At 41.5% G+C, this 24,305-nt stretch overlaps 1 protein-coding gene across 1 annotated transcript in view; it reads right to left on the bottom strand.

Moving 5' to 3' along the window:
* LOC124556143 (glycine-rich cell wall structural protein-like) overlaps positions 1–24,305 on the bottom strand; it is a 139,865-nt gene that overhangs the window by 100,573 nt on the left and 14,987 nt on the right. Inside the window, exons 2-3 of the mRNA XM_047130157.1 lie at positions 18,942–19,103; positions 482–676 (exon numbers count right to left, since the gene is read on the bottom strand). The gene's annotated coding sequence lies outside the window, so the exon portion shown is untranslated. The remainder of the gene's footprint in view (positions 1–481; positions 677–18,941; positions 19,104–24,305) is intronic.

The raw sequence follows: 24,305 nt of genomic DNA, 5'->3' as shown, positions 1-24,305 counted from the left end.
TATATCCAAGATATGTCTGGAATAACAATAGCGAAATAGCGGTTTCTGATGCTGAGATTTAATTCAGTGGTGGAGCGGATGACATATTAAAAGTTACTAAAAGACTTGAAATACCTGTGGTGAAAATTATGATAATCTGTTTGAAGAATGAGAACATGTGCTGAAAAAACTCTTTAAAAAGAGAATGAAAAAGGGTGTAATGATTGAATGACTTACCAAGGAGGCAAGGAAGACTGGAAAGTAGTTGACACTACAAAACGAAGCAAGGAAGGAAGAAGAGCAAGGAATTTAGAACTCATCTGGGAAGTTTTTGTTCACAGAAGCCATCCTAAGCAATGATGATCACATTCCATGTTGTCCACTCATGTAATGACTGCAGTTGGGAAAGTGTTAATCGATATGGAACACCCCTGGTGTTTGAAGTACTACAGATCTCTGCCCCTCACTCGCACACTTAAAGTTTTTTTCAAATGGTACCAACCATTAATGCTATTCTCTGAGCGAAGCGGGTGTCGTGCGGCTGAGGGAGCCACATGTAGTGCAGTACTCTCATGCTTATCCCGGTCAGCTGTGAGTCGCAAGCACTGCGTTCTGTCCTCGGGTGTGCCGTACCCTTTCTGGACGCATGCACACTTCACTGACAGATCCTCTATTTCTTCTGGGGAGCAGGCAACATCTGCAACCGATCACCAGGATCCTTGAGACATGCGATACTCACCACACAAAACACGCCAGTTTTTACTGGGGACTAAGTCATATATACAATTTGAGCGATTTGGTTTTTAACAGACACATTTAACAACTAATGAAGATTGAGTCTTAAGCGCGAGTCCTTGATGACATACCTAAATACACTGACGGAAACAAGTCGTAACACAAAAAATAATTAATGTAGAGTGATACATCTGGTGCGAGGTATCGATACTTCGTGCAGTTGCTGCCAAAGATCACATGGCGTGTTAGAAGGTCGGAGATCGGTGCGCATGACAATGAGCCCCTCCAAGTGGTGTGGGATGGAACCGTGGCCAGTCGCCTGCGGATGACGGAGCCACCGCCAGAGCGAGGCAGGGCCGGGTAGACAGCATGGCCAGGAGAGAGTTCACGGCAGCGGGATGTGAAGTGAGCCCAAGTGTCTGCTGGCCCGCAAAAGCACAATGTGTGATACCGCACACGGCGGTGAGTTGGGGCTCACGGAACTTGTCAACGACCGCGCCGGAAGGAATTGTGGTGAGAACCGCTGTATTACGCGGCGAGCTTATCCCTGTGATAAAGTCCTGTTTCCGATCAATATTAAAAGAGAGTGCACAATAACTGACAGTTCGGTTCTTGTAGCTACATCCAGATGAGCAAATGCTGTGTGACGGAAATTTTTGTTCTCGCGCTACCAGGTGTCCCAACGCGCCCATTCTGGTTGAGCCGGCCACAGTTCGTGTTTAGCGCTTCTGCCCCTGCCAAGCAGTACCAAGTGATAAATCTATTTTCTATTTTAAAATCATTGTTCACTATGCAGGTTTCGTGCTCCATCTTGTCTTTGAAATGCGTAATCCCATATAGCTTCGCAGTTTTTAAGAACTCAAACTGGCTGCTTACATAATGTGCTGTCGGCTGTTAAATACGTGGCACGTTGTATTGCTGTGGTACTTCGCTGTGGGCAGTGGCCACTGTTCCAGTGTCTGACGCCCTCCCCAGTGTTTTGGACGACTGCTAACTGGCTCGATAATTCCGGCACTACACTTGTGGTGGTTGCAAACTGTATAAAGGTTTGGTTATGTAAATTCCACATAGCACTCTCTCAGTAACGTGAAACGGATGCAAATGTCTGTTGACATTGTGGTCGTTTTGTTACAAGTAATAGTCTAAAGACCAGTTAATGATTTGGAAATCATGTCGGGTCATATAAGGACTAGTGCCCACTGATTCCTTCTATATTGAAATTCGTTTATCATGCCAGACATCTATCGTTGATTTTTGTATTAATTGTTTTTAGTCACTAATCACTAAAAATGACCAGTGCCGCTTTATGTTTTCTATACAGAAATTTGTTTAAAATTTGAAGGCCTTGTGCTCGGCATCTATTTCCTGATTTTTCTGCCTTAATTGTTTTCAGTCACTAATCATTAAAAGGGTCAGTTCCACTGTATTTTTTCCGTAGTGAAAGTTGTTTAATATTTGAAAGGTCTATTGTCCGACATCTATATTTGAATTTTTATAACGTCTTGCACGGACTAGTGTCCGTTTACCTTGCTGTATCCAAACTATTGTAAGCGGTTCTAGACGCTACTGTCTGGAGCCGCGCGACCGCTACGGTCGCAGGTTCGAATCCTGCCTCGCGCATGGATGTGTGTGATGTCCTTAGGTTAGTTAGGTTTAAGTAGCTCTAAGTTCTAGGGAACTGATGGCCTCACAAGTTCAGTCCCATAGTGCTCAGAGCCATTTTTGAACCAAACTCTTCTGACATTTTGAAGGGTTAATTGTCGACCTTTATTGATTACATTTCTCGTCGTGGATTTCAATGTGAGGTCGTAACTTGCCTTAAGTAATCTTACTGTTATCGCCTGTGTCAGGTAAGTAAACGAATTCCAAGAGCCTTTGGGCACGAATGCGCAGCCTTTTAAAGAGTTCAAGTGGCAAGAGTTGTTTACTACTTGATACAGTCGTGTCTCAGCCTTACTCCAAATTTTGAGAAAATGAGTTAAGGACCTTACCAGATTCTAGACACATAAGTCTTGATTCCACACGTAGTAAATGTATTTTTGTGACTTTGTTAGAGCAACGTCATTTTTGAAATGGCTTTACTCCTGGAATAATACGCTTTCAATGGTGATCATATTCGCATAGTATCTATTGAATACCTAATGCTTGGTTGGTTGTTTGGTTGATTTGGGGGACTAAACAGCGAGATCATCGGTCCCATCGGATTAGGAAAGGATGGGAAGAATGTCGGTCGCGCCTTTTCAAAGGAACTATACCGGCATTTGCCTGAAGCGATTTAGATAAATAACGGAAAACCTAAATCAGGATGGCCGGACGCGGGTGTGAATCGTCTGCCTACCGAATGTGAGTCCAGCGTGCTTAACTGCTGCGCCATTTCGCTTGGAATGGAATATCTAATGCACTATGCGTCACTTTTCGCAGTTCAACAGCTGTTATTTCTGAAAGTCAGGTTCCAACCATGTTTTTTATGCAAGTTGGTCAGGTGTTGTGACTTCTGAATACAAGGGAGAATTATAGAAGCATATATTCGATCTCTTATTTCTGAAAGTGTCTGCTGTTTTTAATTTTGAAAAGGCTTACACTAGACCAGTGGCTATTAGTAGGAACAAAATGCAAAACATTCAACGTTTATTCTGCATCGATATAGGTATTTCTATGATAATTTGACGAAGTGGCCTGTATGTAACACTGCTGCTGATGATGATGATGGTCAATGAAACCACTGTGTACGTACTTTCATTAGAGTTAAAGTTCTGAGGAAATCTACGAGTAAAGAAAGAACAAATTAAAACACTATTAAAAACGTAACTTGACCATATGTATGAATTACTTCCTCAAGAAAAGGACCTTATTCCAAGATTCTGCACTTATTTTTTTCAAAGAGCTTGCAAAACTTAGCAACTGCAATAAGATAAAACTTGCATTTCATCCTGTTCTTTAAACATTAGAAAGCCGATCTTGTTACATTCCATATACTGGTCTGCAGAATGTTTTTCTTCGTTCCTAAAAATTTACAATTTTTGAGTAAGGTCCTTTAAAAATGACTGTATCAGTTGTTGAAAACATTCTCGGAAAAACGGGCTAATCTTCAAATGTAAAAACTTAGAGATAAGTGTTGCCGTCTTTTTCTGGGTACGAGTACTATCGAAACAGACATTGATCTCACCGCTAAATGTCAGCTGTACATGGCTCAAGCACCCATGTACACTTTTGTTGTTTGATAAATGTATTAAAATATTAAAAATTAGTTCACCGTCCAATCGCTAACCACACCAGGATCTTTATATCCTAACTATCATTCTCCAAAAAAACGCATAGAGAAATAAAATTCCAGGAATACATTTGTCTAAGTAACATCTTTAAGTGATTAACACTGCACGATCACAGGTTAATGTAAGCACAAGAAAAACCAGTGAGAATGTGAAATGATGGTACATTAATAACCGTTGTAGCCGCTACAATGCTGAATGCAAGCGTGCAGATATGTTGTACAGGTGCCACATGTCAGTTTGTGGGCTGTAGTTCCATGTCTGTTACACTTGGTCGGTCAGTACAGGGACGGTTAATGCTGCAGCGGATGACGCTGGAAGTTGCCGTCTGATGATGGCCCATGTGTGCTCGACTGGAGACAGATCTGGCTATCGAACAGGCCGAGGGAACTTGTCAACACTTTGTAAAGTATGTTGGGTTATAACAGAGATACTCGGGCGAGCGTTATCCTGTTGAAAAACATCCTTTGGAAAGCTGTTCATAAATGGCAGAACCACAGGTCGAACCACCAGACTGATGTAAAAATTTGCAGTCGGGGTGCGTGCTATAACCACTTTCATAAGAAATCGCACCCTTGACCACAACTCCAGATGGTCCAGTGTGTTTAGCGCAGACAGGTTGTTTGCAGGCTCTCAACTAGCCTCCTTGTAACCAACACAGGGCCATCAGTGGCACCGAGACAAAACCCGATTCTTCAGAAAACAAAGCACACTTCCACCCTCGCCTCCAATCAGCTCTCTCTTCACTCCACTGATGCACCAAATGGCGGTGGTTTGGCGCCAGTGGAAGGCATGCTACAGGGCATCTGTCCCGGAATTGTCCTTGAAGTAACCGATTTGTCACAGCTCACTCTGTCACTGTGGTGCCAACTGCAGCTTATACTGTTCCTGCAGATGCAATACGACGCGCAAGAGTTATTCAAGCGCGAAATTTGAATAGGCGTCATCTTTCAGGTGTAGAAACACGCCCAACTACATTAGTTTATGTCGCACAACTCCATCTCGATGTTACGATTTTTTTCCGTCAGTGTATTTTTTTAAACCCATGAGTGTCCACAGTTACATTAATGGTACATGTGACCGGGCAGGTTATTCACTGGTTTTTTCTGTACAGCAATGAACGTCTGTAATCTTGTTATACTTATTTAAGGATTGTTGAACATTTGTTCTTTCATTCCCGTTTTACTAGTTGTGTGAAGCAGTTGTGGGAATAACTGTCAACTGAATTTAAAAAATTTTCCTGTAGCCTGAATCTAATTACACCATGAGTTTAGAGTAAGTATAACAATTAAAATATTGTATCGATCAGGTTAAAAAAACTTTAACTAATTTCCTAATAAACTAACACTCACATAACATTTACTTAAATTTATAGAACATTATTTGTATCGGGAACGAACTCAACATAAACAAAGATTTAATTAAGTTATGATAAACATTACAATAATAGTCACTAAGGAGTAGAAAAGACTGGAAAAAAGTGTTAGAGTCACTCAGGAACCACAGATGCTGATAAAATTTGTAGTCATTGTCAAATCCAGAACTAAATGAATGACTATGTTAACAAGAATGGTAATAAGAGAAGTAAAATGATTGCCTGAAGCCAGTTATGCAGATATCTAAGCTAATTTGCAAAAGCAGTTCACGTTAAGAACTAGTGACAAAAGCAATACTAGTTATACTGTTAAGTACTGGAGGAATCAGAACTCCTGTGATAAACTTGCAGATGTTGCCCAGGGATACCTTCTGAGTATTTTGGTACAAGGGATCCATGATCTCCAGTGGCCCATTACAGAGTGATAATGTAATTAGGATTTATTCGGTTTGTTACCACAGTCCAATTGTTTCTGCCAAAATACCATCACAGCAGTGAAGAAGCCTATAGTATACAACAATCAAAATGTACAACACGCCAAACAGAGTAATGTAAGAACCCACAGACTTAAAAGTACTGTGATGCGGTTTTTCTGAAGAGCACATCAAATCTTTCTTTTACATTGGAGCAAAATTTTTTCTCTACCACTTCATCACACAGCTGTGTTCTCAAAAAGATTTCCCATAGCAAGAATCCGAATTTGGAATGGTTACCATCACAATATCAGACACTCTTCTAGATTCAAATGACATCTAATTACCTACCGATACACTAAAACCTCAATTATATATTTCCTGTATTCCATATGTACCCTTATCTCATTACAATTGGGCACCCTTCTTTCGCTCTAGACCTCTCCCACATCCCAGAGTCTCTACCGTTGGGTCGGCGTAAGTTAATCCCTGACAGCTACAGTGCGCTGGACGCGGCAGCTTCGCGCGCCTACCTCAAAAAATAATGTAATACGCTTTTGTAAACGTTTCTATGGTAACGAATCAGTGTTAACGTACTTCTGCAGGCAGCTACTGTTTTGCTGTTTTGGCTTGCACCCACAAGCACTTAGTAACTGAAAGCTGGCAACAGCGTTACAAGGTGTCAAGGATCTTCTTACGCGGTCTCAATTATAGCTTAGGCAGTTAACCTGAATTTCTCTCTCTTAGAACTCGTGACATAATAACATCTCAGTTTTGTGCCATTACTCATGATTATGTGTGGAATTTATTACATCAGTCCAGGAACAGTTCAGCATAGGGCCGTTATGCCTCTCTTCCATTGCATTCAGTGAACCTGTAGTCCGCCCCCTGTAGCTGAGTGGTGCCGGCACGGTAGCTCAGCCTGTTCGGTCAGAGGGCTGCTTTCCCTCTGTAACAAAAAAACTGAGTAAAGGAATCAACGATCAACTTGAACGGATGTCTTGTGACGCCCAGACCAAACGCAACGAACTATATCGAAAATATAGTGGTCAGCGCGACAGATTGTTAATCCTAAGGGCCCGGGTTGGATTCTCGTTTGGGTCGGAGATTTTCTCCGCTCAGGGACTGGGTGTTGTGTTGTACTAATCATCATCATCTCATCCCCATCGACGCGCAAGTCACCGAAGTGGTGTCAAATAGAAAGACGTGCACCCGGCGAACGGTGTACCCGACGGGAGGCCCTAGTCACACTACATTGTTTTTTAGTGGACCTGTACACGAGGTGCATATTGGCACACTCTTCACCAGTAAACCTATCCATAGCACTGCTGTTTATCACTGTTAATGGCCAACTAACACTGATGGAAAGTAAAACACTTGACAGAACCAAGCAATACTGAATGTGAATTGAATGACATCAAGGAGCATGCAAGGGATACGGTAGCCGGAGTACAATGACCAATTTTCATCTGAAGCGCTGCATGAGTTCATTCCTTTGTTCAGAAAAAAAGGCCGAACATTGTTTGCCCCCTTTCGGCCAATTGGCGACGTGCTGCAATGACTAAGTAGAGGCACACACCCTGCAATCCTTGTCAAACAATTTTACAGAAACTATTTGGTAAAAAAATGTCATTTTGCGTTGATTGTAGCTTTATACTTCAGCTACATGACGGGGTACCCAGCATTTTGTAAATGCTCATAGTTATTGTGATATTTGCATTTAAATAAGACAGTTCAAAAAATTCGAAAAAGTTTGCAATAAAAAATAACCGAGCGAGGTGGCGCAGTGGTTAGACACTGGACTCGCATTCGGGAGGACGACGGTTCAATCCCGCGTCCGGCCATCCTGATTTAGGTTTTCCGTGATTTCCCTAAATCGCTCCAGGCAAATGCCGGGATGGTTCCTTTCAAAGGGCACGGCCGACTTCCTTCCCCGTCCTTCCTTAATCCGATGAGACCGATGACCTCGCTGTCTGGTCTCCTTCCCCAAACCAACCAACCAACCAATAAAAAATAGTGGTCGCTATTATTTTACTTTTGGTGTCTATTACGTAATATGTTGCTGTACGTGAAAGTTAACCAATGTATTGAATTTTTCTATTGACTTGGAGGATGTTCTCTATCTGTCACCAATCTCGAGAAAAAATGATCTTATGTAGCCCATTCATTTGTGATCGTGCACGCTAGCGATAAAGCCAGAATTAAATATGATACCATTTCTCATACTTCATTAACGGTTTGAGATATCGAAACGAGATTTTTGCAAATGATGGCATTCAAAGAGGAGAGTATTTTACCATATGGTTATTATGCAAAACTTCGTTATGTTCAATGTTAGTTTACTAACTACTGAATTTTTCGATGAAATAATGTAATTTTTAAGGGCCATCGATTGCTGGTGAAACGAGAAATGCTGTGAGTTTTGGAACATGATAAGTGAAGACGTTACATGTCTATGGGATGTGCTTTTTCATAAGTTATTGACCTTTCTTGCTCTCCGTTCATCACTTAATAAGCTTAATAAAGCACTGTTTCAGAACTCTCTCGTAGCTGCGTCTGCACATGTCAGTGAGACGATGATGTCTCAACTCTACCGCGTTTTGGCTAACGAAGCAAAATTTTAACACGCCAACAAGAGAAATGTAGATTTCGAACAAAATTCGTCACTCATGACGCATCACTGAAAGTTACTGCTATGAAAGCTACAAAAGGTTAAAAAATCAGGCGAAACTAAATCCCTGCTTTAGTTGCATCTTTAGCGGAATTCTTTTTTGATAGCAGGTGGTTATAATTAAACTTTCCCTATTTAAAACGGTATAACACGGAAACCAATTACCGTACCAGTAACAAAACTTGGTAGCATTAATGTCCAGAATACGAGGTGCTTGATTTCCATGTGCCACAGCGCCACCGTCCAGTTCCAAGTGTGGCTACCAGGTGCCGTGATGATCAGTCATCGTGATTCATAGTCTCACACACCTGACCAGTCGCAGTGCACTTGTTGACGTGTCAACATGAGCTCGGACAAAATGAGCGGGGCATTATTGGTGAGGCTCTTATTATCAAAACAACAGTAATGCTGCAGCTGCTCTTCGAGAATATCGCCGGCTGAAAGCACTACGGAAGGGTCATCTTTCTCCATCGGCTCTGCGGAGCATGATGAAGTTTGAATCAACTGCAGAAGTGGGCGTCGTTCCGGGAAGAGGCTGACGACTGGTTGCACCACAGGTGGTTGATGAAATCCCTGTTGCTATGGCAGACAACGATGCTCGCAATTCCCGATTGTCAGGCAGTGCGAGTGCCGTTCCACGACAGTTGACTTACCATGGTCTACTGTACTAAAGATGCTTCGAATCATTATCAAATTGTACAGCAGCTTGCACCGCAGGAGGCACATCGACTTGTTGGCTTCGCTCTCCACTTTCTCGCAAGGATTGAAGTTGACGAGGGCTAACCCTGGACCATCCTATGAACAGATGAAGCCCATTTTTCTCTGTTAGGTGAGATGAACGCACAGAATTGCCGAATGTGGTGATCTTCACCTCCAGTCACTATGCATGAAGTTCCCCTGTATGGTGAACGTGTCACCGTATGGTGTGGCTTCACAGATTCGTTCATCACTGGCCCATTCTGTTTTGAACAAGTTTGCGCTCCGGGACCAAAGATGTGCAGTGCGACTGGCCAGCATTACTGCGATATGCTTCTCCAGCATATCATACCCGCCCTACAGGAGAGAGACGCATTGAATTCAACAGGTTTCATGCAAGATGGGGCCTCACCGCACACCGTTCATGGAGTTCGCCTGCTTCTCCGGAATACATTTGGAAACGATCGAATTATCAGTCTATCGTTTCCAAATACTTGGCCGGTATGATCACCTGATATCATTCCATGTGATTTCTGTATGTGGGGCTACCTGAAGGACAGGGTTTACCAGGGGAACATTCACACATGTGCTGACCTGATGCACAGCGTATCAAGAGAGGTAGTTAGTATACACACAGACATGCTTCGCTCTGCTGTGCAGAATGCAATCCTGTGCTTTCAGACTCTTCTGGACACTGATAGGCGCCGTATCGAGCCCCTTTTGTAGCAGTAATGGTGCCAGTATGTAACGGTATGATGTAATGTAGCAGTGGATTAAAAGTGTTTAATTTGAACTGACTCTGCATTATTTCTCTTCCCCATGTCCTTGATATTAACGCTACAAAGTTTGGTACTCGTACGGTGATTAGTTTCCGTGTTATAACGTGCTAAATATGGAAAGTTTAACTATACCCACCCGGTACAAGTCAAATTAGAGCTGACAGTTTCTCTTTTGTGGATGGTCGCCATACTTGTGTAGGGATGTAGGAGATGCACTTAGTAGCATGTATCATGAGCGGATGGAAGCAAGGCACAGAGCGCACACTGTCGACATTTGCACTGTTGTGCACTGTTTTCAGTGCAATACAGGTACAAAGCTAATTTTGGTAAGTAACCAAACCAAATGCAGTAGCTCTTAACAATCCGCTGAAGACCATGGATCCCTCATACCAAATACTGATCAGGTATCCCTGAACAATCTCTGAATAGTGTAATTAAAAATCGACATATAAATGATGAATAAAGGCACAAAACTGAGATATTATGACGTCGCGAGTTCTTAGAGAGAGAACTTCAGGTTAACTGCCTCAGCTAGGAACTTTGGGGTATGGGAATGGTCTAGAGCGAAAGCAGGCTACTTAGTTGTAATGGGATTAGGTTGCATACAGAAAACAGGACATACTTTACTCTGAATTTAGTATGTAGGTAGATAATTTAAGGTCACTGGAATCTAGAGGAGTGTTTCATTTGTCTGATAATGCAATGGTAATCATTCCAAATTCGCATTATTGTTACGGAAAAGGTTTTAGAGAAGACAGCTATGTAATCGAGTGGGAGAAAAAGAATTCAGATCCAATGGGAAAGAATGCTTCTGCTGTGCTCTTCAGGAAAACGGTTGAGGGCTGGGACAGGTATGAGGGACAGTAAGACATAAACAGTGTGTGGGAGTCATTGCATTATGCTCCATTATGAGAAACAACAGTAAATTATATCTTTGAAAAACGTCAGTTTTTTTTCTACGACTGTTTGGGAGACTAGATGTACAAGTACGATTGATGCCTATGTATGTCATATTGTAACATAGACTGCAATAATAAATTACTCATCTCGGTAGATGAGCTAGATAATTTAGTTAAGATCCTTAGAAATTCATTGAATTGATATTAACATACGTACATCTGTTATTTGTTCCATGGTCAATTTTGAAAGTAACAGTGTGGTCCAATGTTTCTGTGTCCATCTGTCTACAAACTAAATCCAGTCAGTGCTCATTCTTTGATTTTTTCCCTTTATTGATTTTCGATTCCCCCCCCCCCCCCCTACCTGGGAGGGGCGGACTGACAGCAGCTTAATACGCTGCTCTACAGCCGAGAGAAAAATTAAACAAACAATCGCCTTTTTAGGCGATAAAACGGTGATGTTGTTAATAACAGTAAAATGGCAGCAAGTTGGGGAACTTAAATTACAAATACGGCGTTGACGATGCGAATGAAGACACACAGGAAGGAGACATGCACAATTGAAGAACACGGCGACAGTCTGGTTCCTATTCGCACGAGATAAAAATGCAACTAGTGACAGTATGGTGGCTGTTTGCAACACTGACAGGGGACACACAACACTGAACACTCACTTTCAACAGCACTGCAGAGGCGACACGCCGACAGATGGGGGAGGGGGGGGGGGGAAGGGAGGACCCGGACAGATGAAGGGAAAAAATGGGGGGGAGGAGTGGAAAGGAAAAAAAGGGGGCAGCCAATGGAGGGAGGGGACCTAGAAAAAAAGGGGGGCTGGGTGGACGTAAGAAGGAGTGGGAAAGGCGGATAGCAAAAGGATTCAGAGGAGAGAAGGGAGGCAGACAGAGGGTAGGCGGGGAAAAAACAGGATGGAAGGGGGGAAAGGGAGCCCGGGAAAAGGACAGAGAAAGGGAGGGGCAGGTGAGGATCAGAGTTGATAGGAGGGATAAATGGAGGGAGAGATGGTGTCATCCAGGAGGGGGAGTCGACAGAAGCCACCTTGGGAAAGGAGATGAAGGGTGTAGAGGTGGAGGGTAGGGGGGACACAACGGTGACGGCGCAAAAGAGGGTGGAGGTTGGATACGAGAGGAGCAATCATGGAATGCGGGGGATCAAGGCGGCGGGGGTGTAGAGGACGTTGATATGTTTGAGGAATAGGAGCAGATGGGGGAAAGGAATCAGGTTGTAAGGGTCCGTGTGGGGGACAGGAGGTGTATACGGGAGGCGAGGCAGAGTGCATCGTGCTCGAGGATCTGGAAGGACTTATAGAATTTGGGTGGGGGGGGGGGTGGATATCCAGGTGAGACTGGCATAACAGAGGATGTATTTGTAGGTGTGGAGGATGGCAGATGGGTTCAACCCCCATGGGCAGTCATAAAGGAATTTGAGGAGTCAGAAGCAGTTGTGGGCTTTGGATTGGATAGAGTGGAGATGAGGGATCCAGGTGAGGTGACAGTTAATGGTGAGGCCAAGGTAGGTGAGGGTGGGGGAGACATTCTTTGATAATTCATGTATAGATATATGAAGTATGCCGGTGTATTTTCTTTCCATATGTTCGGGCCAGTCTCAGGAACTACTGTAGTGATTTTGATACAGTTCTTGCTAATAGATAGGCTGATTCACGAGGAAGGTTTGTGTATATAACTTATAAATATTTCGTACAAACAGGCTGAAGTACGATGAGCTTAAACCCGCAACCGCTGTTACAACAATGCCATTGCCATCTAACAGTGAACAACAGAACTCATTGGAACTGTGTAAGGGTGTCCAACTGCAGTTACAGAGTGGCGTAATCTGTCACTACCCAGAAGTTGGCATGAGCTAACGTCGACTTCGTAAATGACATGCAGGATGCATCGGATATTATGCTGATAAGAACAGATGTTTTGGTATTGACTTAATGCTTAAGGGCTCTGAAAGAAGATGCAGGAAAAGGTGGTGGAGCAGATGTAGCTCGCACAAAATTACTGCTATACCAGACACTTTGTACAGCCATAGATACATTGTACTACCCATGCAGAACTGGAACCATTCGCTAGTTTATATATCTGATCCGTATCTTCATGAGGTTCTTCCAAAGACTGTTCCAATTTTACCTTACAACATAATTTTATTTCATTTTTTTCAGTCGTGGACTGAGAGTACAGACAGATATTTACACCACACAGCATAGCGACGAACATGAGAGATACACCGAGGTGGCAAAAGTCGTGTGATACCTCCCAATAACGTGTCGGACCTCCTTTTTCCTGGCGTAGTGCAGAAGCTCGACGTGGCGTGGACTCGAAAAGTCTTTGGAAGTCCTCGTCAAAAATATTGAACCATGCTGCCTCTGTAGCCGTCCATAATTGTGAAAGTTTTGGTAATGCAGAATTTTGTGTACGACCTGACCTTCCAATTAAGTCTCATAAATGTTGCATGGGATTCGTGTCGGGCAATTTTCATGGCCAAAGCGTTCGCTCCGATTGTTCAGAATGTTCTTCAAAGAAATCGCCAACAGTTGTGGCGTAGTGACAGGGGTACTGCCATTCATTAAAATTCCATCGTGTTTGGGAACATGAATTCCATGAATGGCTGTAAATGGTCTCCATGTAGCCAAACATAACCGCTTCCAGTCCATCCCATGCAAACACAGCTTACACCATTATGAAGCCACCACCACCTTGCACAGTGTCTTGTTGACAACTTGAGTCCATGGCTTAATGGCATCTGTATCACACTCGAACTCTACCAGGAGCTCTTCGCAACGGAAATCACGATTCTTCGGAACAGGCAACGGTTTTCCAGTCGTCTGCGGTCCAACCGATATGGGCAAGTGCACAGCAAAGGCGCTGCAGGCGATATTGTCTGTTAGCAGTGACAACACTACGCAAAAGCCACTACTCTCGATCGTTAAGTGAAAGCGCAGACTGAAAAGATGAAAAATATTATACAACTAGGTTTCAAAAGGTCTATAAGATGTGACTCAGTTTACCATTGGAGCATGAACCGTGCCGCTAGTTGATAGGTCGCATACGGCTAGCAAGTGGCCTGATCTTTGGCCACGGGTATCGTGACTACGGTGCTGAATCACTGGAGGCCGCCCGCGCGTTCCCAATCTCTTGGAGTTGAATCGGCGAGCAGGAAGGGAGTAGTGTGGGACGCAAGCGGTCGGCTGTGTCCGGTCTCCGATACGTGGCTTGGGTCGTGTGGACGGTTGCGGGCAGTCCTGATTATGTCGCTGTGCTGGCCGGTCGGATACGCTGGACGTGTCTTGGCGGAAGTTGGAAAACAGCGAGTTAGAGGAACAGAACAGCGCGATAGTACGGAGCTGGGAGACGATAGCTAGCAGCAGGCAAACAGTTGCAGGCCGAGTAGCCCATTTTGCTGTTGCCTTCCAACTCCGGAAGGAGCCTTCCTTTAAAAGACCGGGTGAGCAACTTCCGGAACATTATGCTAGAATTCAGTTTTTATGTGACGTACTTCCTTGCGTGGTTTTCATGCCATGCAGTCTTTCTTGTGCGTCTCCGCCGCTGTGTTTGTGTAAGTGCGAGCTTGTTAGTACTTGGTGTTTTGGAAGTGTGTTTTTCTGACGGAAAGTCGTTATTATTGCGACCAGCAACTGTCCCCGCGTTTGGCTAAGCTCAGTCTCCCGTGGGGAAAACCCTCCCGTTATGTTTATTGATTATTCAGTTACTGGTTTCCCCCTGCCATGTGTGTATATTAACGTATTGCTGCCTTACAGATTTAATGTCTCTTATTGGGTGTTTTAGCACCTAGAGCTGAAATTTAACTGTTTCCTTCTTAACGCTTATGCGGCAGTTATTTACTGGTTATTAAATAATCTTTTGTTTGCTCCACATATGAGAAGCGTTCTGTTAGTCATGGACCAGTAACTGGACTTTCTGTCGTATGTTTTGGCTTCTCTCATGGCTGTTGAATTCTTACTCAAGAGTGGCAGTGTTGACTGAAGTGTGAACATTGTATTTACTATACGTACTGGCTTTTTATTCTGAACTGTCGAGAGAAAAATAAATTGCTTGGCTTAGCCTGCGCATCAATGAGGTCGACATATTGTTGCACTGTGATTATATGTATTTGCTCTTTGTTTTAAAATTTATACTTTGTTATAATTTTGGTGTCGCAGCCAGACTACTGAGAGGCGTGCCGGTCTCCGGTGATGTCAGAGACAATATTGTTTGTGTTCCTGGGCTCTGGAGTCGATATGATGCTTTAGTACCTGATTCTGAGAAACGTGTTATGCTTTATTAATTTGTTTTAGTGTTCATTGTTTAATTCTGGGTATTTTAAGTATTTTCTACTCTGGTGAAACTTGATTGCTTGTATTGCTGTTTGAAAGCCGATATGAGATTATAAATTTTACATGTGACGCGACTCTCCCATTTAATGTTTCACACTCGATTTAAAGCAAATCTCTGTTCAGTTAAAAATTTAAAGTTGAACTGATCAGTCTAAAACAAGGAATTTGTTTCTTGGCATTGGAATATTCACTGTTCAGTCTGAAAGTTAACTGGCTACTCCTGCAATCTTGAAGAAAATTACTGCGTTGCTTCTTGTCTGCGTTTGTTTTAAAGTTGACTTTTGTGATTAATAAATGCTGATCAATCTTGTAGTCCATAACGAATGATGTTCAATCCCCTAGTCGTCCAGTCCTTCTACGTTATATCCTATAAGCGCACAGGCATCACGCACACTACAGAGCACATTATTAACAGGCACAAGGTACTAGATACTGAAGCCTGCTGATTAGCTCAGTCCGTGACCACATAAAACGAATCACAGGTAAGGCAGATGCCAGAGTGAAATTCATTGCAAGAGTCCTCTAGAAGAATCGCCCACCTGCGGAGGTGGTAGCTTACAAAACCCTCGTTCAACCAATACTTGAATACTCCCCATCAGACTGGGACCTCTACCAAGTGGGACTGATAGAGAAGAGCGGCGCGGTTCATTACAGGTTCATTTGGTAAGTGCAAAAACGTCAGGGATATGGTCAGCTAGCTCCTATGACAAACGCTGTCAGGGTGGCGATGGGCATCACGGTGTGGCATACCACTGGAGTTTTCATAGCGTACGTTCATACAAGAGTCAATCAAGATCCAAAATGTTGCTTCCTCCAAGGTATACCTCGCGAAAAGAGCCTGAAGATAAAATTGGAGAGATTAGAAGATGCACATGGAGGCCTAGCAGCAATATTTCTACCCAATGCCCATTTGCCAGTGGAACAGGAAAGGCAAGATTTGACAGTGGTGCACAAAGTACCCTTAACCACAAACCGTAAGGCAGCTGGTAGAGTATAAATGTATAAGGGTAATTTAAAAAGGAAACGAGCTAGACACTGTAAAATGAAAACTGCTGAACGGATGATAATGCCACTGCCTATGGAACAACGTGTGGTCATTTCAAGAGCGCTGAAGTCCCAATTTCGTGACAGATGGACGACGGCGTACAACCGGGGCCCACGTGAACTATGGAACCGGGAACGAACTTGTGACGTCACACTAGTCCCCATACCCAAAACACTTCGCGAAAGCTTGGATCCGTGCAGGGCCCACTGGAAATCAGTATATCAATGAAAATGTGTCCACTAAATGTCTTAACTGTGTTGTGTGCTATAGAGAGCTTGCATGCATTTAAACGTGCAGTTAAGAATTGCTAAACTCTGGCACTCGTAACGCCTGTAGTGTCGCGTGCTGCGACGCACATACTGTGGCCTATCTTTCTCGTTGGCCTAGCTCACACACCACGTGGGTACAGAGCGCGCAAGAGCACGCTTCGACCATCCACAGCACTCAGTAGCGCTCAAAAAAGAGAATTGCTGGCTTCAAAAAAGAGCAAACGGCTGTAGTTGGTTTCTTCGTAGCGGAAACAGTGCGAGGAACGGAAATTCATCGCAGAATGGCTCAAGTGTATGGAGTGCACTTTATGTCTGTTGCAAGGGTCAAGGTATGGCAGAAGCGATGCAAGGAAGGACAGATGTCGTCTGCTGATGACCCACGACCTGGAATACCACACCGCACTACCGATACCATTGACCAGCTGGTGGATGCCCTCATTACTGAAAACTGGCGATTTGCCGTGGCGACCGTTTCCCCAGAGGTCGGATGGAGGGCTGGAATTGCAATGGAAATTCAGCGCTCTCCGCGCCCTTGAGTGCCATTCTTCGATGAATTTCCGTTCCCGTACTTCCTCCGCTGTCAGGAAACGCACTACACCCGCTTGTTCTTCTTCTGACGCTTCCAGGTCGCTGTTTTCAGCACGACTGAGTGCAGCGGACGGTCGACGCCTGTCATCACGTGGGTGTTCGCCCTTGCCACTGTATCGGCGAGTTTGAGACCACAGGGCTCTTATAGGGACACCACCTCCTTCCTTAGGCAATGCCATTAAGATTATGATTTCCTCAGTATTTTTCATTTCACAGCCTTCAGCTCGTTTCTCTGTGATTTGCATATAAACACTAAAAATATATAAAATAAAACAAAAAACTACGCACCATGAAGGAATTATCCGAATGTAACTGTCGTCAGTAGATGTGTCGGACGTGTACGTACAAACAGATGATTACTATTTCAGGAAAATTGTATTATTTACTCAAGAGCAAGAGCTTCACAAACTGAACACGACAATAAAGCGTTGGTCCACATCTGACCCTTATACAAGCAGTGATCCGATTTGGAATTAATTGACACAGTTGTTGGATGTCATTCTGAAACATGTAGTGTCAAATTCTGTCCAACTGGTGCGTCAGATCGTTAAAATCCCGAGATGGTTGGAGGGTACTGCCCACAACGCTCCAAACGTTCTCTACTGGGGACAAATCTGGCACCCTTTCTGGCCAAGATAGGCTATGGTAATAACCAAGACAAGCAGTAGAAACTCTCGCCGTGTGCAGGCAGGCATAATCTTTCTGAAATGCGAGACCAGGATAGCTTCCCAGGGACGGCAACAATACGGGGCATAGAATATCATGGACGTACTGCTACGCCGTAAGGGCGCGGCGGATGACAACCAAAGGAGTCCTGATATGGCATGAAATGGCAACCCAGACCATCATTTCTGGTTGTCGAGCCGTATGGCAGGCGACATGAGGTGGGTATATCACTTCTGTTCGGGGAAAACATGTCTTCGGGATGGAAACTGACTGACTGGAGTAGACTTGTCTTCAGTGAAGAGTCCCGCTTCGAAGTGAAAACCAATTACCACCGAGGACGTGTCTGTAGACGCCCCAACCAGCGGTGGGGTACCAACCTACCGTCGCCCACCGTACGATCTGACAACCAGGCTTGCCATTTATTTTCATAGCAGACCTCCTTTGGTTGTCATCCGTGGTACGCTTACAGCTCAGTACTGTGTCGACAAGAAAGTCATTGTGGGGTTACATTTCATCATTCCCACCCGCACATGACAAGAATTTATATTGCATGTCTTCCTGCTCATCAAACACTACCCTGGCATGCAAGGTCGATGGATCTCACCCAAATTGAAAACATATGGAGAATTATGAGCAAGGCTCTCCCAGCAGCTCTGGATTTTGACGATCTGACGGCCCAATTGAACAGAATTTCGCACGATGTCCCTCAAGAGGACATCCAACAACTCTGTCATTCTGTACCAAGACGAATTACTGCTTGCCTAATGGCAAGACGTGGACCGACGCATTATTTATTTGCTCAATTTGTGAAGCTCTTTCTTGTGAACCAACCATCCATTTTTTCCGAAATTGTAATCATTTGTTTATCTGTACATGTACATCGCATCTGCCTATTTTCGTTTCATTTGGATAATTCCTTCGTAATGCAACTAACGATTTCATGATTTACCGTGTTAGGTTTTGTTCTAGGTGTAGAGGAACTGGAAACACTCGATTGGAAGATAACAATGCCATGCGAGAGACACTACTTCAGAAGACATGTAAATGTCGTGAAGAGCTCCACAATCTAGATGTTTGCACAGTATGCAACGTATCTCAGCTTTCAGATGGTACTAAATGTTAACGTGGTCCCTTGAAAGAAACAGACAACGTACGGCTAAAAGAACTGTATTGAGGCTGACGCCTTCATAGAGTACTTACGCTTGACTCCTCCTCCTCTCAGGCATGCCGTGCGGTCTAACTCAGTCCCGAAACCTCTCTCGACACATCTGCATTTGGTGATCGGATCTCTGAGTTCTGCATCAGAGCACCCCTCTTCTCGAGAGGTTGCAGAATCATCACCTGTGTCTCGTCTGAGCAGACCTGCAATGTTTTGGAGAGTAATTTCAGTGTGGAGAACGATGTTCTGAACGTGTCGGGAGACATGTGGACATGGAGAGTTGCGGATCCTCCTCCCCTCCCCTTCCTGCTCAAAATTACTATTTTTTAAATATATATGATGTAGTTTAACATGATCAAATACTGATTATTTTTTCCATTTCTTTGAAATACAACAAAAACAAAATATGGCATATCAAATTCTATAGAATAAAAGAAATTTGTTATATCTAGTTTATTTTTACCAGATAAACCACCAATTTCTTCTGTTTGAAGTTCATAAAAGGAAATAGGAATTTTATGATTTTTAAAATATTTTCCCTTTGTTCAAGTTCAAAATTTGGTTCATCTTTAGCAACAGGTACACGAATTTCCATCGATTCTATAATAATTATACCTTCTTTAGGAAGAGTATCTTTTATTTCAACACCAGCAACATTTTTACCAAACCAATGTAAGATTGCATCTCCAGAAGACGAACTACATGTAAAAAATACAGTTAAGTTTCCTTCAAACATAATTTCTTTATATCTTTAAAACATAATTTTTTAAAACTTTATATAATATATAAAAATCTTTGTAAAAAATCTTTATACATTTTTAAACTAAATAAAAAATCTTAGTAAATCTTAATCTATATAAATAATCTTAATACATTTTTAAACTATATAAACTACACAAAAAATCTTTATAAAAATGTTGCTACATTTTTAACTATATAAAAATCTTTATAAATATTAATCTATATAAAAAAATCTTTATTAAATTATTAACTATATAAAAAACTTTATTACATTTTTAACTACATAATGCATAGCTTTACAATTGATTATACTTTGCTACAAAGAGGCCAAGTAAAACCAAAATCAATTAAGTTAAAGTTAAATAAAGAACAATTAAATGCAACTGAACCATTTTTAACGGTTGTCAAAAAAGAAAAATTCAAGGTTGGTGGAAATTTACTTGTTACATTGGCTATTCCTGTTGTTAAAAAAATTATTGAATATTTAGCAAAAAAGAAAAGTGGTAAAGGAATAACACAACATGTGGGTGGATTTTTACTATTATTATTAGCTGCATTACCATATTTAGAAACAATTGGTGCATTAGCTGGTGGATCTGCAGCAATTGCAAATGCAGTATTAAAAAAATGGTAAAGAATTAGAAGAACAAAAACCACATAACTTAGGATTGGAAAAAAGTTGGTAATGGAAAAAAGAAAACAAGACAATTTACTAAAAGTAATTGATAAACATCGTACTGAATGAAGAAATTTTGATATAGGAAAACTTACTGAACAATTATAAATTAAAAACATTTTTGGTTTATACATGATTGATGAATTAGTAAATAAACCATAAAAATTGAATGTGGTATAAAAAATTTAGATACATCTGATAATCCTGGTACTCATTGGATTTGTTATTATAAAAATAATGATAGAAAGTTGGTTTTGATTCATTTGGTGGTAAATACCAAAACAATTAGTTAACTATTTTGGGAAAAATGAACTATATTACAATGCAGAACGAATAGAAAATCTTGATGAAGTAACATGTGGCCATTTATGTTTATTTGTGTTAAAACTGCTGTGTGAAAATTTTACTTTGAATGAAATTTTAGAGCTATTAAATGGACATATTTGCAAATAAGATACATCTAAGTAAACAAATTTAAAAAATTCAAAAAAATTGAAAAATTTAAAATAGTAGTAAATGACTACAATCATCAATAGATCCCAAGATAACTAATCCAATTAAACAATTTCAAAAAGAATTGAATGATATTTTAAAAATAACTAAAGGGTATATTGGTCTTAAAAATAGAAGACTTGTTAATGTACATAATCCAGTGATGGAAAAGATGTAGTTAATAAACATTATTTTGATAATGGAGTATCTTATTTGGTTACAAAACCAGAATACACAAGCATTTTAACACAATTTAATAACTATGATAATGAAGTAGAATTAACAATTTTCTTTCAGATTTAAAGCAAATAAATTGCTATTATGGATGGTATTATGTAACATTATATTAAAAGAAATAAACAATACGCAAAATAGTCTTCTTAATGCATTAGTTAAAATTCATTCAGTAGATAGTTACGTTAAATCATTAGAATCACAAATTTATAAAAGCCTAGACAAAAAAGTAGAGGAAGATATAGAAGTATTGAAATCATTAGACTAATTTTAAATTTATTGTATTTTTTAGTTCTTACTTTATTAAATTTTTTATCTGTATAAATTTTTTATATATAAATGGAAAATCATATTTCACATGATGAAAACATTCATTGTTTAAACTGCAAAAAGTTAAAACACATAATCCACATGGAGAAACAAGTAAAATTGGAAGACTAACAATTGGAGATATTTGTACAATTTGTATATCTAAAAAGAGTAAATTTGTTAAAAAAATTTGTAGATGGAGAAGGTTTAAAAAAATATTCTTGAAGTAATAATTAATGAACTACATAAACAAATTAGACGAAATTTTAAAACATGAAATGTTGTTTGTTTTTATAGATGATATATGGCAAGCTAGTTTAGATGAAATGGATTATTACAATTTAAAAGGAATTTCAAAAAGGCATAAACGTATTAAATATTTATTAAAAATAATTGATGTTTTTTGAAAACATGCATTTGTAGTTCCTATTAAAGATAACAAATCTAAGAATATAGTTGATGCTTTCTAAAAAATGTTTATAGTTATAAAACCAAACAATTTACAAACAGATAATGGAAAAGAATTTTTTACAAAGATTTTCAAGAATTAATGAAAAAGTATAACATCAATAATTATTCAACATCTTCAGAATGAAAATCATCTGTTGTTGAATGATTGAACAGAACATTTAAAGAAAAAATGTGGAGGAAATTTGCATTACAGAGAAAATATAAATGGTTAAATTTAGTTAAAATCTAATTGATAAATACAATAATACAAAACATTCTACAATAAAAGTAAAACGAATAGAAGTAAATCAAAAACATTTAAAAATAAGCAATATTGTATCTAATGATGAACCTAAATTTTAAAAAAGGTGAAAAAGTTAGATTTAGTAAAATCATAATTATTTTTGTAAAGGTTATACAGCTAATTTGTCAACAGAAAATTTAGAAATTGTAAATGTTATTTATTGTAATCCAATTACAAGTAAATTTAAAAATATGAAAGGAAATTTTTTATGAACAAGGACTAGAGAAAACCGATTATCCAGATGTATAGTTAGTTGAAAAATTAGAGACAGTACCACCATCCAGTGTGTTTGTGAGGAGGTCTGCATGCCAACTGACCTAGTACACAGTACCACCATCACAGGGCGCTGATGTCTGTTCCGTAATGCAGTCCATGATGGCAACCATGATGTCAGCTATTGACATAAGTACCATTATCCCAGATGGTGGCAAACGGTGTGTTCACCACAAGGTCTGGACCTAGTACACAGTACCACCACCAGAGGGTGCTGTCATCCATTTCATGATGTAATCCAAGAAGGTGGAGGGAAAGACACTTCCTGTGCTGGACATAACATTTTATTTCGCAGATGACGTCTCCACCACGAGATCGAGAATCCAACTGACCTAGTACACAATACTGCCATCACAGATGCTGTCATCCCTCATGTGATGGTGGTCTGGAGAGGGAAAATGGCGCGAAAATGACTCAGCCGGCGCTCTGGTGCTGGATAGAGTAAGGAAGGAGTGTACTTTATTTATTTTGAAACAATTTAGTTAGGGATGGAGTATATTTATCACACTGATACAAGCCGGCCGGTGTGGCCGAGAGGTTCTAGGTGCTTCAGTCTGGAACTGTGCAACCGCTACGGTCGCAGGTTCGAATCCTACCCCGGGCATGCATGTGTGTGATGTCCTTAGGTTAGTTAGGTTTAAGTAGTTCTAAGTTCTAGGGGACTGGTGACCTCAGATGTTAAGTCCCATAGTGCTCAGAGCCATTTGAACCACTTTTTGAACACTAATACAAAACACATGCTTGGGGTCACGCCACACAGCCCACAGACCTGTAAACTACTCCTAAACAACGCTGCGCAGACACGCAAACAGCTCCTAATTTACTGAAATAATTTCAGTACAAAAATGCAGACTACTCCTAAATAATGCACTACACAGATGTGCAGACACAAAATCAACTCGTAAACTGCCCCTAATAACACATAGCACAGTCTACATACCTGCTCGCCAAATAATGCAACAGACATGCAAACATTGTACGCAGACACCGTCCGCCAGGTGGCTACACAGTGGTCTGCTGTCAAACCATGCACAGATGCCCGCATGCATGAGGCTGCAACATCCCTTTCATAGAATGAGATTTTTCACTCTGCAGCGGAGCGTGCGCTGATATGAAACTTCCTGGCAGATTAAAACTGTGTGCCCGACCGAGACTTGAACTCAGGACCTTTGCCTTTCGCTGGCAAGTGCTCCACCATCTGAGCTACCGAAGCACGACTCACGCACGGTCCTCACAGCTTTACTTCTGCCAGTATCTCGTCTCCTACCTTCTAAACTTTACAGAAGCTCTCCTGTGAACCTTGCAGAACTAGCACTCCTGAAAGAAAGGATACTGCGGAGACATGGCTTAGCCACAGCCCGAGTTCGAGTCTCGATTGGGCACACAGCTTTAATCTGACAGGAAGTTTCATATCAGCGCACACTCCACTGCAGAGTGAAAAATCTCATTCTGGAAACATCCCCCAGGCTGTGGCTAAGCCATGTCTCTGCAGTATCCTTTCTTTCAGGAGTGCTAGTTCTGTAAGGTTCGCAGGAGAGCGTCTGTAAAGTTTGGAAGGTAGGCAGAAGTAAAGCTGTGAGGACCGGGCGTGAGTCGTGCTTCGATAGCTCAGATGGTAGAGCACTTGCCCGTGAAAGACAAAGGTCCCAATTTCAAGTCTCGGTCGGGCACACAGTTTTAATCTGCCAGGAAGTTTCATATCAGCGCACACTCCGCTGCAGAGTGAAAAATCTCATTCTGGAAACATCCCGCAGGCTGTGGTTAAGCCATATCTCCACAGTATCCTTTCTTTCAGGAGTGCTAGTTCTGCATGTTTCGTAGGAGAGCTTCTGTAAAGTTTGGAAGGTAGGAGACGAGATCCTGGCAGAAGTAAAGCTGTGAGGACCGGGCGTGAGTCGTGCTTCGGTTGCTCAGTAGGTAGAGCAC

Source organism: Schistocerca americana, chromosome X, assembly GCF_021461395.2.
Source record: "Schistocerca americana isolate TAMUIC-IGC-003095 chromosome X, iqSchAmer2.1, whole genome shotgun sequence".
NCBI classification, from domain to species: domain Eukaryota; kingdom Metazoa; phylum Arthropoda; class Insecta; order Orthoptera; family Acrididae; genus Schistocerca; species Schistocerca americana.
The sequence above is the reverse complement of the archived record's forward strand: the minus strand, read 5'-3'. Positions and strand labels throughout refer to the sequence as shown.